The following is a 13,078-nucleotide window of genomic DNA, read 5'->3' as shown; positions in this document are numbered from 1 at the left end:
TGCATTGCGAGAGTCTGTTGACGAAGCGGTAGTGATGACAATGCAAGGACGACGACGGTATCACCACTACGAGGGCATACCTAGTGGTTGAAACTAGTAGACAACGTGGGTCATTGGGTCGGTGTAAAAGGCTTGACGATGACGGCATGACTAGTGTCTGATGACGAAGCTGGAATGAGGACGATGGATGGATGGACGGACGCACGGACGGACGGACGGACGGACGGATGGATGATTTCCAAGGTTCGCTTTCTGGTCCTGGTTGAAAAACAACGTAAGTGAATGGTCGTGGTACAGTGTACTGTTATACTTATTGACATTCTGCGCCAGCGTGTACTATATCACCTGTCAAAGTTGAACGCACTGTGCGTGATGCCCTTGGCTGAAAATAATGATGTCTGGTTGCACAATACCTTTCTGGTGAGATCACGTGGCGTTGTTTTCCACTAAAATGTGGCGGGCGCGAGCGCTCATGAAAAAGGTTGATTTTAAGACAACGAGTTCAGTTGAAAAGCAGGCGCCGTTTACTCTATATGCCCTGTTTTTCAACGATCTCAAGCATCCCGTCAACGGCTTCTTCCTCGACCAGGATGCTTAGCCACAGAGGGATAAATGCAGCAGCTTGTGAGGATAAGAAAGGCCCACTAAGACAAGTAAATTCTGTGGTCTCAACTCTCCGCATTACGAACATATTTTAGTACCGGCACCGTGATCTGCTTTACATGATGCAAACGACCTCAATGTCCCATAAACCCATAGAGAAGCGTGTTTGCGGGATACGAAATCGGTCCTGCATTTTCTGTGGCATTTGATAAAGACATTGGGGGTATCGAATATTTGAATTTATGAATGTAGATCGAATAGCCTTTGCGATTAAATTCGTATTGAATTCGCGAACTTTATGTTCAAATATTAGCTTTTGTGGCAGCATATACTGAATATACAGGTAGAAAAGAACACAGCAAGCGGTGGCTGCTTCGAATGATTCTGCAGCAGGATTGATTTTTCGCAGCGTAGTAAAAACATGCAGTTCGAAAGAGCACGCGGAGCCAGCTAATTCTGCCTGATAACTTCCAATCGCCGAATGAGGACGCATCTCTTGTAAGGCTTGTATCTATATCCGTTCCGACTTGTGATTTTTGTTTTGTACTCGACGAATATTGCTGCTTTTACAATTTCTCGATAGTGTTACTTTGTGATAAAACACTCGGTTCCTTTTCTCAATGACAGTCACTTGCACTTTTGGATTAGAACTTTTCGTCTAACACCGCACTCTGCGCGCATCCAGTGATCTATTGTTCCGTTGTCTCGTTGCTGCCACAGTGAACGGTGAACAAGATGTCGTCGTCTCCCAGTTCCTCACTGACTTGCTGTCCAATTGACCGAACACCCAGTTGCCAACAATGCAAGATAGCAGAATAATATAAAGTAACTGTTCTTTTTCTTTTGCCAAATATGCCTCGCGCAGTCTCCTTACAGTACTTACAACAAGGTCATTAATTCTGCATATTGGTCATTCATCATCATGGAAAAGCAGTGCGCAAGAAAGAAAGTGAAAAAGAAACAGACACGGCGCTGATTCGCAAATGGAATTTTTATTGAAGGAAAATACACTACTGCGTTCGTCTGGGATCTTTGTATATGGGTGTTGATTCAATAATTTTTTGAGTTGCGAGTCAGTGCCGTGTCTGTCTTTTTTTGCCTTTCTTTCTTGTGGTACTTCCGTTAGTGCTACCTTTCCAAGATGATATAGCACTTTAATTTAGAAATTGCAATATATTCGGCATTGGATTCGATATTCGAATGTCGTTTCTCTAGAATATTGGTGTTCGATTCGAAACTTGTGCCGTCCGAACACTGTCAGAAAGGAAGTGCAAGAAAATCAAAACAACGCAAACGCGTCCCGAAAGCGAAAACAATTTCGAGCACCGGCACCTAGAAAGAAAGACGCACGCTCCTAATGCGGAGGTGAAGAACACATTCCACTGGTCGCGTCGTTACGGCAACTCGCCACTCGAACATGGCGCCAAATGTCCAGTAAACAATTCCAACGGCATCGCACTGAGTGTCGTATCGCGCTGCAAACAATGCCTTGCGCATGCAATCCCCCTGCGAAGAGCGAGCGGCCACGAGGGAGAGTTTACACAGTTGGACCGCAATAATTGACGCTGCGTATAAAAATAAAGCAAAAAATAAGGGGACACAGAAAAGTAGACGTCCACGGGACACAGCCATCGCGAGCAGCGAACAATGACTCGAGACCGGCACAGCACTCGAGAGGATCAGGTGTAAGCCATGTAAGCGAATGGTGACTCGCGACACGCTAGATGGCGCCCTTATCGCCAGCGGATGAAGAAAGACAAAAGACGAAACTTGTGGTGAAAGATAGAGAGAGAGGGGGAGAAAGATGGGAAGCGAGCCTTGAAGGGTCGCTCTTTTCAGAGTAGCCAAGTGGGGGTGCTCGACGATCCGGCTTTGAATGCCTTATCACCGGAGGCGAGCACTCGATGAGATATTGTTCCCGCTGCGCTGGAGAACAATGGAGGGAAACGGCGGTATAGTCACGCATGCAGCTTTTTGCGGCCACGGGAGGAATCTCTTCCCAGATTCCTCCGCACTGAATGCCGCTCCTGCTGCTTCTCCTGCCGCTGGATGTTACAGTATTTGCTTATCGCGCAATCTCGCGAGAATGTGGACCTCGCGGAGATTGAGTTCTCCTGGTGGAACAGACGAACAAGACGTCCGTGGACGAACGGCGGATGGATGCCTCCGTTTGTTTCGAGTGGTCGAGTTCCTTCATATTTTGTTTCCATGTTTACTTTTGTTTTTTCATCTCCCGCCTACTGTATATCACCTCCTCTCCTTCACTCTGCAAGTTTCCTTCTTCTAGATTAGTGTATATCTCATTCTCTGACGACGTGAGCTGAAATGTTTTTCTCGCGCGCTAGGTGACGATGGCCGGAGCTTCTATTATTTACCTCAGAGTGGTAAGCATCTCTATACGTGTGGAGGCAAGCCTGATGACCGTCAAAGACGCGAGGAACATCTCTGTCGAGCGATAGCAAGGCGGGCGCATTTTAGGAAGTGGAAAGGAAATTTTGGAACGACCACATCTGAGGTGCGGTTAGGGTTGAGTAAATGTTTCTACAAAGGCTCAACAGGTATGAATAAAATGCGTTCGGGCGCGTAATTAGTAGATACGTGAGCTATGTAGTGGCACGAATGCAATGTCTTCTGACTTCGGTGGCAGCGCGATAGGTAGATACGCGGTCGGGCTTTGGAAGAAGTGGTGGAACAATTTTAAGGAAGGTTTCAACGCCAGTAATACTAGAAAAGAACATGAAAGTGACAAGGGTATGTGAAAAAAGAAAGAAAGAAAGAAAGAAAGCTGATCAAAGGCATTAGTCCACATAAACAGATAAGAAATAACGTAAGATGGGGAGAGCGACTGGTTGCTTGGTCTTTCAAGAGACTGCAATACGTTTGCAAAAAAGAAAAAAAGAATGGTTATGAAGTAATGAATGCGCGAGTACCAGCAATGCGCCACCGTATATTGTGCAGAAGTCTCATGATTATTTCAGTGCACTTCTGAGTTGCTTCACTTTGGAAGAACCGGATCGATTACTTGCTGAAATTCCGAACTTAAGTTACGAGGGCTGACTAGACGTTCGAGGTAAAGCGCGAGCAACGACCTCGCCAAGGAGAGAGAGAGAGAAAAGGGTAGGAAAGGCAGGGATGTCAACCAGAACAGCATCCGGTTTGCTACCCTACACTGGGGGTGGGGAAAGGGGAATAGAAAGAGGAAGAAAGAGAGAAAGTAAGCACTGAGTATGTGTGGGAGGGACACCATACACAAGGACACTATAAAGTACGCACAAAAGCATACGGATGCTCAACACATCTGCCATGGCTTCGCTGCACAAAAGCAATACTTACCACTTGTTATATAATTTTCGAGTGTGTTACACAAGACGTGCTGTTAAATAACATACAGCGGACTGGGTCAGTATAGCGGGCTTAGAATTAACGCGCACGCGTGCAAGTGGCTACGAATTCGCTGTGCACGTTCACTGTCTGCAACCTTTCTTTGGGCTTGTTAACATCCTTCCGTAGTTTTAATATTATTGGAGGCTTTTCTCTTCGTTACGAAGAAGATATGCCTCTTCCAATTTATGAGCAATTAAGCTCGTTATCGTAACAACCCGATGCGTTTCGCACGTGTTGCATTCGAAATGTTGCTGAAGTTATCAGTCATTTCACTCTGGCCAACCCTCAAAACCTAACCTATGCGTTTGGCAGGTTTTTGCACCCCCTGGTTTCCTAAAACTGAAGGATTTACCAAGACGAAGCCTGGTTGATAAGTGTAACCGCCACGGAGCGCTAATTTCAAATAGATGCACACAACAACGTTGAAATACACACAAATTTTGTTTATGGAGGAATCATGACCTGCAAACGAGTATTCGGGAAGGGTTCGTCTCAGCGTTGCGTAAAACATGTTTTATCGCTGTTGTTTGTTTACGTGCATTCCGCTGGCAACTTGCCCAACAGCTGGGCCACAATGGAGGCAACAAGAGCAGCCCCCTTTTAGGCACTAATGTTTGGCTCATATAGTACCGAGCGACATGCGACCGCGTTTCCGCGTCGAGATTTCAGAGTGAAGTGTTGACGTTGAGAAAGAGCCGCGATGGCAGAGGACGACCGAGCGTCTGCAGCATGGCCGGCCGGAACGGAGTGCGACCGGAAGCGGAAATTGGACTCGCCTGCAGCGGCGGATACGACAAATTGTGCGCTCTCTCCCAGTCAAAGCGACGCTGACTCTGGTTACGAACAAATCCGACGCAAGGCCCGACAATGGCACAACACAGTGTCTCGTTTGAGGCGCCTGTCTACGTGAGGAGATAAAAGGCGTCCTCCGTGGTACAACCGCCGCTTCTGAGAAATGAGTGGATCAGATTAGGCCAGAGTTGGCCGGGCATATAGTGCATGTCACTGAAAACGTATAAGTATCTCCGAATATTCGATTTGTATAACCGTTGGATAGATATACTGTGCCGAGTTCCGAACGAAGGCTGCAAAATAACGGGAAAAATGAAACCGATGTTACAAGGGGATACCATTTTTGTGTTTTATTCGATCTTCAAAAATCGCCTGCTGCAGATGCCATAATTCTAGTCCTTGAGCTGGATTGTTATGAGAGGCGCACATTACTTGGACGAAAAACCGAAACAATTATGGAGCCAATTAACAAGAAATCACGAATTGACTTCCTAATTAATTACTTTACGGCACATATTGCAATTTACTACTCGTAGCCGGTGAGATCGTCAAACGTATTCATTTGGAATTAATTTCCAGAATGACACCAGTTTGGAGATATGCGTCATCAAACTCGCCGTAAAAATGCATTGTTTGTCCACTTTTGTAACAAAACGCTCTTTTTCGCATTGAAGTACAAAAGTTACTGGAACGCCCATGTATTTCATCTTTAATTTTGGAAAATAATTCCTCGAAACTGGTGTTCTTGGCAATTCGTTTCAAGTGGATGCGTCTTGCAAACTCTACTATTAGTTAATTAATAACTAATTAACTTTTGGTAATTAGTGGAATATGTGTTTCGATATTGCTTGCTAGTAATGTCCCCCTCTCCGAATATTCCAGCTCAACGACAAGAATTATGCTATCTGCCACAAGTGATTTTTAAGAATTCCGTAAAACTGTATGATAACCTGTATGTATGATAACCTGTATTTGGACGCGCCCAGGAGAAATGAACCGTGTAAGAACACATTCAAAACTGCTAAACCAAAAGCATCCACCGACGTTCATACAAATACGCAAGAAGCTTACATAGTACGCAGAGGATATAGCACGCCCAACTACTACAACACTTCGAAGTTCTTGTGCGCTTCCTTGAAGCAAATAAGAGTGCAAGACTTGCTTACTTTAGGATTTCTTTATCCGGGTGGGTATTTATCTACCAACGTACTGTCGACATCGACGCCAATAGACTTCTGAGGTCACTCAGTGCACTTTTCGAAGCCTGTGCGAAGCAAGGGCACGAGCTTCAAGGTGACATCGCTACCTGCACTCTAAAAAGCAATTTGCACACTTTGGAGATTAACTTGCGTCCCAAAATAATAGCCACCTATCTCGCGTGCATTCCTTTTCTTGAGCACTCTGCACTCTACACTTTCCTATCAGGAACTCTACATCACACTGATACTTGCATGCCGTTCGTAAGCTGAAAGTAGCAGGGGCCGAATTCACAAAGCTTTTGATTCGTAAGCACTCTTTGCCATTGGCCGGCCGGTTTCGCTAATGATATGCCGGGCATCAGGATTGGCTGAAATTTTCTTTTACGAACAATTCTAGCGGAACACATTTTCGTGAATACGGGTACAGGAGGCGTAGCTTTAAAGAAGGAAAATTGACGCAAGATAGATGACGATTAATTGAGGGACAAGCTGAGCTCCAAAAAAAGAAATGTTTTTTTAGTGTGTGCATACTTTTTTTACTTCTTGTCTTCTCGAGCTTAGCGAGCTAATATTCCTCTTTGGTGTACCTCCAGCTATGTTTTCGTTGTGAAAACTTAGGTCACGTTCTGGTTCGCGCATTTAAAGCTAGTAAAATGCAGTTCAGAAGACAACCGGCGTCGGCACAATCAATCTACCGTCCGTTGGCTTTTGGTCTGGCGACCTCGGCCCATCCAGTGCTTTAGCGCCGAGCCTTCTAAATAAACGCCTCACGCCTTGTAACAGTATTGCGCTGACAACAGGGCCAGTTTGCTTGTGGTTCCTATCGCATTTCTTTGTGCGAGTGCGATCACACGCTCATGTTTCTCACTTCATTCTTTAGAGCTCAGGCGCCCGTTTCTGCCTTGAGCGTCGGCTTGCTTCGGCGGCGTTGTACCTAGTAACCAAGCGAACGAGCACAGCAAAAGATGATAGCGAACGCGGAGCGCAGCGTGAAATGAAAGAAGAGCGCGCCAGGAGGAAAGTGGAGGAGGAAGGTACAGTGAAAGCATGAGGCGGAAAGTGAAGGAGGAGCGAAGGGGAAAGGCCCGCGCATGCGCTGAGTTGTCGGCGGCCACGGCATCCGCCGCTGCGTGGGCGAACTCATCTGGCTCTATCGTAGATGAGTACAGAGAAGCGAATTAACCCTGTGGCTCGCTTCTCTGTAAACATCAAGATCGACTGCCCACTAAACGCGCTCGATACGTTTCTTACGCCTCGAGGTAGCCTATACGCCTTTTTCCTTGCATCGTATAAAGGAAAGTACATCATCTGAATCTCCGCGCCTTGTCGGTACTATGGTGGAATCCGTTGAACATTGTCTTATTGAGGGCCCACAACGCGACTAGTATAGAAATACATTTCGCAGTCGTCTGAACACTTTGAATAAGTGCCCTTTTTCTGTGTAAAAACAAAATCATTGAGGACCTTGGTCGTGCGCTAACAGAAACTAGCTCTCGAGGCCTTGTAGGTTTTTATATGAATTAATAAATTGGTTTTTGAACAGCAGTTAATGTGTATTTTTAAGTTCGTCTATGTTCCCATGACCTGTCCACGCTCGTGTTGTTGTAGATTTATAACCTTTCATTCTTCTTTACTTTGTACTTAAGCCACAGACTGGCTCTGGTAATATTCGCCATTTTCTTCTAGACTTCTGACAGTGTTTGCATTTCCGTTATCTTTATTGCCTTTGTTGCTTTTCTTATCCTTGACTTCGAAATAGCCGGCCTTATTTGTGGCCAAGCTTCCTGGGTTTAACTTCTAATAACCAAGAAGAAGGTTGTTTACAGGGCAAGCAGGCGATTTGGGCGCATATTGTACTCTGTAGCGCCTGCATATAAACTTCGGCCCCTTGTTCTGGAGAGGCAGGCCTTGTGACAATGTTTAGGGCTACCTAAATTTGCAGCGAATGAAGTTTTATATCTTAAACCTGGGATCCCTTCTCTTGTACAGCGGTTTCGATTATTAGGTGTACAATCATCTTTAAAGCTGCATGAATCTCCTATAAGGGGTTTATCTCCCAGCCGGATTGGTTTCTTGGCTTGTACCGGCCGCGAATCCACACACCTCAAATTATTTTTATACAAACTCTCCTAGATCAGTTACACGTCCAAATTCATGAAGTGACTCCTGTTTGTTGCAACACCAATTCCATTGAAGTTCAGTTCGATGATATCTTCCGTAAAAATGCAAAGGTGATATATTACCATGTCTCTATTTTAAAATATTGCTTTCTGCACACACCGATCAAGACAGTTATTTCTACTGACGCTTCCCAAAATGACGAAAAGTGTGGAATCTGAATAGTTTCTACTATTCTCGATTGGTCGTTTTCTCTTCGCCTCCCAGACTTCGTGGCGATTTTTCTAGCAGGATTTTTAGCTGTAATTCTAGCCCTTCGTAAACTAAATACATCAACGCGTTCTACAGTCGTCGTGACGGATTCTCTGTCTCTGTGCTCCTCCTTCACTGCTTCTGATGGCTCCCAGGTTTTGCAAGCTTTCAAACCCTTGGCGCCCCCTCATTTAGCTTTGATTAGATTGGTTTGAGTACCAGGACATGATGACCTCTTTCTAAACGAAATAGCAGATTTGTTGGCGAAAGCGTCCTTGGAAGGCCAAGCCATTGAAATCCTACCGGCATCAGCTTTCATCATTGGGGCGAGATTTCGGAGGCAAGTGACGCTGCGTGAATTTCACGCCTTTTCTTTAACAAACTCTACAGATTTTCAGCACTTGTCACGTTATTGGGATAGTAAACTCTGCCGAACGCGAGCACTTGAAGTCGCATTCACCAGACTACGCTGCCGAATTCCATGTTTGAACTTTTACCTGCACAGAGCTGGTCTGGCTCCCTCACCGAAATGCCCCTTTTGCGGGGAACATGAAATAATATATTGTTCTCTAATTGATTGTCAAAGATATATTGAACTGCGAAAAAGAACATTATAAACGCCGTTCCGTCTTCTTGGATTGGTCTTAAATGTTGAAAATTTACTATCTTTGAGGACCTAGACCCTTGGGCACAGCAACAGGAAGGTTGGCGATGTAATCCAGGATTTTATTACAGGGTCAAAAAGCCTTCCTTTATAAAATCAGAACTGAAGGCCTTGTTATAATCCTTCAAAATTTGTTACATTAGCTGTATATTTGTTCTAATTTATTCCTACATTCTACTGAAATCATAAGCTAGAATCTTTCTATTGCTTCATATGTACCTATTCACCAATTTTTAGTCATTTTATAATTATTTTTCTTATTATTACAAGCAACTACCCGGTTCTTGGCCCATCACACGGAGTGGGTATGTGCCATTAACGTCTAGGAGGGGGGCGGGGCTCTACGTCTACATCTACACTGAGGCACTGCTAACATCGTTGACTGTGCAAATTTAACGTATTCGCCCAACAAGTAAATCCAAGGTAAGCCTCCAGATTGAATTTGGTTATATTTTCCCCTCAAATACTAAATTAATGTAACTCGGCAACATTTAAATGACCAATTACTAGATTACCTTTCTCATCTGGAAACAAGCAATGTAATAGCCACTGATGCTTCACTGCCAAACGAGAAGGCTGGTGCAGACGTTTTCTCTCCTTCTCTTATTGGTCCTTTTCTATTCACCTTCCGGATTACACGCCTATTTTCACAGCGGAATTATTGGCGATTCTTCTAGTGCTGCGCAAACTCCCCGCGATTCAATTTTCAGCTGTCGTAGTGACAGATTCCCTGTCGGTATGTTCGTTCCTTTCCACGGCAACGAATACACCTTTCTTCCGTGTATCTCGAAATTTAGTACCTACAACTTTTAAAAAAAATGGTTTGGGTTCCTGGCCACCCCGCTTTATACTTAAATGAATGGCAGATTTATTAGCCTGAACGCATTTAAGTAGACCTCGCGTTCCTAGTTTACCGGATACATCTTGCTTCACTGAATCGAGAAACAGAAAATTTTGTCTACAAAATTATTTAAGCGAATTATCGCTGTTAAGATCTCCATACTTGCAGCAACTCGGTTTTCGCTGGAATAAGCACTTCTCGGTAATTGGAATGTAGATACACCAGATCACGCTGTCGCATCCCACAATAGAATTTTCATGTACATCGAGCTGGTCTAACGATGTCCCCTCTATGCCACAATTGTAAGGAAATTGAATCGATGGACCGCTACTTTTTATTATGCCGACGATATTCAAGCCTTAGAAATATATTACTCAAAGTTCCACTCTGCAAAATTGGATTAAGATTAAGTATACCGGTAATATTTTCATTTGGGGCCTTAACACTAGGCTATGGTCACAGAGACGTTTGTTGCGCAGTGTTTGAGTTTTTAAATGGAACGAAACGATCGACCTGCTGATTATTGTAGCTTTATTCTACCTGTCAGATCAGCATTCGATCATTTCACTGAAATTGGTTTCTCTAAATTCTTTATTAACGTATTTATTATTTCCTTTAATATAACTTCTTTAAAAATTTACCATTCAATCATATGCTTATGCATCGTTGTCATTTGTAATTCCAATATTGCTACAGCCGCTGCCAAAAATTGCTGCTGAACTTCTGTTAACTTGTACTGCCAAGCTAACGTCGTCTCGCGGGGCCTTCCGGGTCTGATCAGTGAACAATGCCTACAAATGCGGAGCTCGCCAAAAGAATTGTTGACATTGAATCCAAGCTTGGAAACATAAGCGAAAGACTTCTTGACGACATTTTTGGGAAATTCCTGCTGAGGGCGAGCAATTCATGCATAGACGATGTAGCACTTAAGAAAAGAACTGATAACTTGGAAACTAGCGTGGGAATTTCTAAGCAAACTCGTCGAAAAGCTGAGTGCCGAAAACAATGAGCTAAAAGCCGAAAACAAAGTTTTACAAGCAAACAACAACACTCTCACAAAGAAAGTTTGCGAACTCGAGCAATACTCTCTACTAAACAACGTCGAGATTAAAGGCATTTCTTGCACACAAGGAGAGAACTGTGCGATGGTCATACAAACTATTGGCAACAAGATTGGTTGCCCAGTAACGGCCACCGACCTTGACGTTGTTCATCGTGTTCCTACTAAAACAGAACAAAAATATCGTCGCTCGCTTGTGCTCGAGAACGAAGAAAGCTGAGTTCGTCGCGAAAGCATGGAAAGCTAGACTCTGCCTGAGTGATATCGGCCTCGCAACAGCAAAAGAGAACTCTGTCTTCGTTAATGAACACTTCACACTTGAAAATAAAGCTCTCTTTTCCAAAGTTTTGGGTCTGAAGAAAACGAAAGGCTGGAGATTTCTGTGGACAGAAAACTGTCAAATCAAGGCTCGTAAAACAACCGAAAGCCGCGTCTTTCGCATCGCAACTGAATCCGACCTTTCAGTGATAACTTTAATCCACCTTTGCACCGCGCCTGTAACCTAGGCAAATCTCACAATTTCGTCCTATCTCACAGCTAACCAGTTAAACAGTCTGCTTTCAAATCATCACCGATCTGTCTTGCATTTGAATGCGCGCAGTCTGCGCAAGCCCTTCGACGAATTTTCTGATCTCCTTTCTCCACTCACCCTTCCCATTTTCAGACATCAGAGTATCTGAAAATTGGTTGAGTGACCACGATAAACGCCTTATCTGCTTTCCTAGTTTTGTTCCCGAATACTCCAATCGTCCGTTCAGCAACCATGGCGGCGCAGCACTGTATATCTATTCTTATATTACATACAGTCGAAGGAATGATATTGTGCTTAAAGTATCTAATTGTGAAGACGTTTGGATTGAACTCAAAAATTACTTCCTCAACATAGACAACAAAGACCTAATGACAGGTTGCATATACCGTTCACCCTCATCATCAGCAATAGATGGCTGTGCTGCTCTCCATAAAGTTATGGGACTGCTAGGAAATGAAAACAAAAATGTAATGATTATAGGCGACATCAACATTAACCTCGCTGACAGTACGTCTACTAATGATTTACATTATTCTGATTGTTTTAACAGCTTTGGTTATGAATGTTTAATTTAAGACACCGTCACAATGTGCTAACCACCCCATAGGTACATTAATTGACCATGCATTATCAAATTTGGCATATCCACCAGAGGAAGGTGGCATATCCACCAGAGGAAAGCGAAGTTTAAAGCCGATGGTATTTCAGTCGGCGAAGACTTTTGCAAAGCCACTCATCAATCGCGGAAAGCACTAAATGATTTTGGCAAGGCCAGCGGCCAGTCTTTTTCTTTGCGACATAACAAGCTAATCATAGGTAAAAAATGTTACGTTTATTGCGCAGCTACAGATGAAGTATGCGAGATCGGACCAGCTAGGAGCGCGATTACCCCAACAAACAACAAACCATCGGGTCCACAATCTTCACATTTGGGTGCAGCATAACTATCTCGTGTTCCAAAGCAAGCAAACTCCTTATCACTTCTTTTTACAAATGTCCGAAGTATCGCCAACAAACGCACATCACTGTCATCACATATCGACGCATGCTCAGCTGATATAGTTGTGCTCGCCGAAACATAGCTTTCAGCAAAAATTAAAGATAGTGAAATACTAGACTGTCAAAAAACATATAACATTTACAGGTACGATCGCGATTTCCGTACGGGCGGAGGTGTACTGATTGCCGTGAGCTCTGCTATCCATTCCTTCACTATCTCCATTGACTCACCATTAGAAATAGTTTGCACTCGTGTCGCTTTTCCCACTGGCGACCTCATCTTTTGCGCGTGTTATAGGTCCCCATCCTCCACTACCAATTTTTGCACTGACCTTCATGATGTCCTTAACAAATTAGTTGTTCGATACCCAAAATCACATTTGTTCTTACTAGGTGATTTCAGTTTTCCAAACATAGTGTGGCAAAACGGTGTTCCCTCCCTTAAGCAGTCATCTTCCGAGTGCACCCATTTTTTAGACATCTGCGCTGATTTTAATCTAACCCAGCTGATTCACGAACCCACACACACTACCAGCACTTCCTCTAATACTTTAGATTTCTTTTTTACAACAGCTCCAGATTTGGTTTCTCCTCCAACATACCTTAAAGGAATAAGTGACCGCTCGCTTCTCCA

The sequence above is a fragment of the Dermacentor variabilis genome, chromosome 6 (assembly GCF_050947875.1).
Source record: "Dermacentor variabilis isolate Ectoservices chromosome 6, ASM5094787v1, whole genome shotgun sequence".
Classification (NCBI taxonomy): Eukaryota; Metazoa; Arthropoda; class Arachnida; order Ixodida; family Ixodidae; genus Dermacentor; species Dermacentor variabilis.
This window is presented reverse-complemented; position numbering follows the sequence as displayed.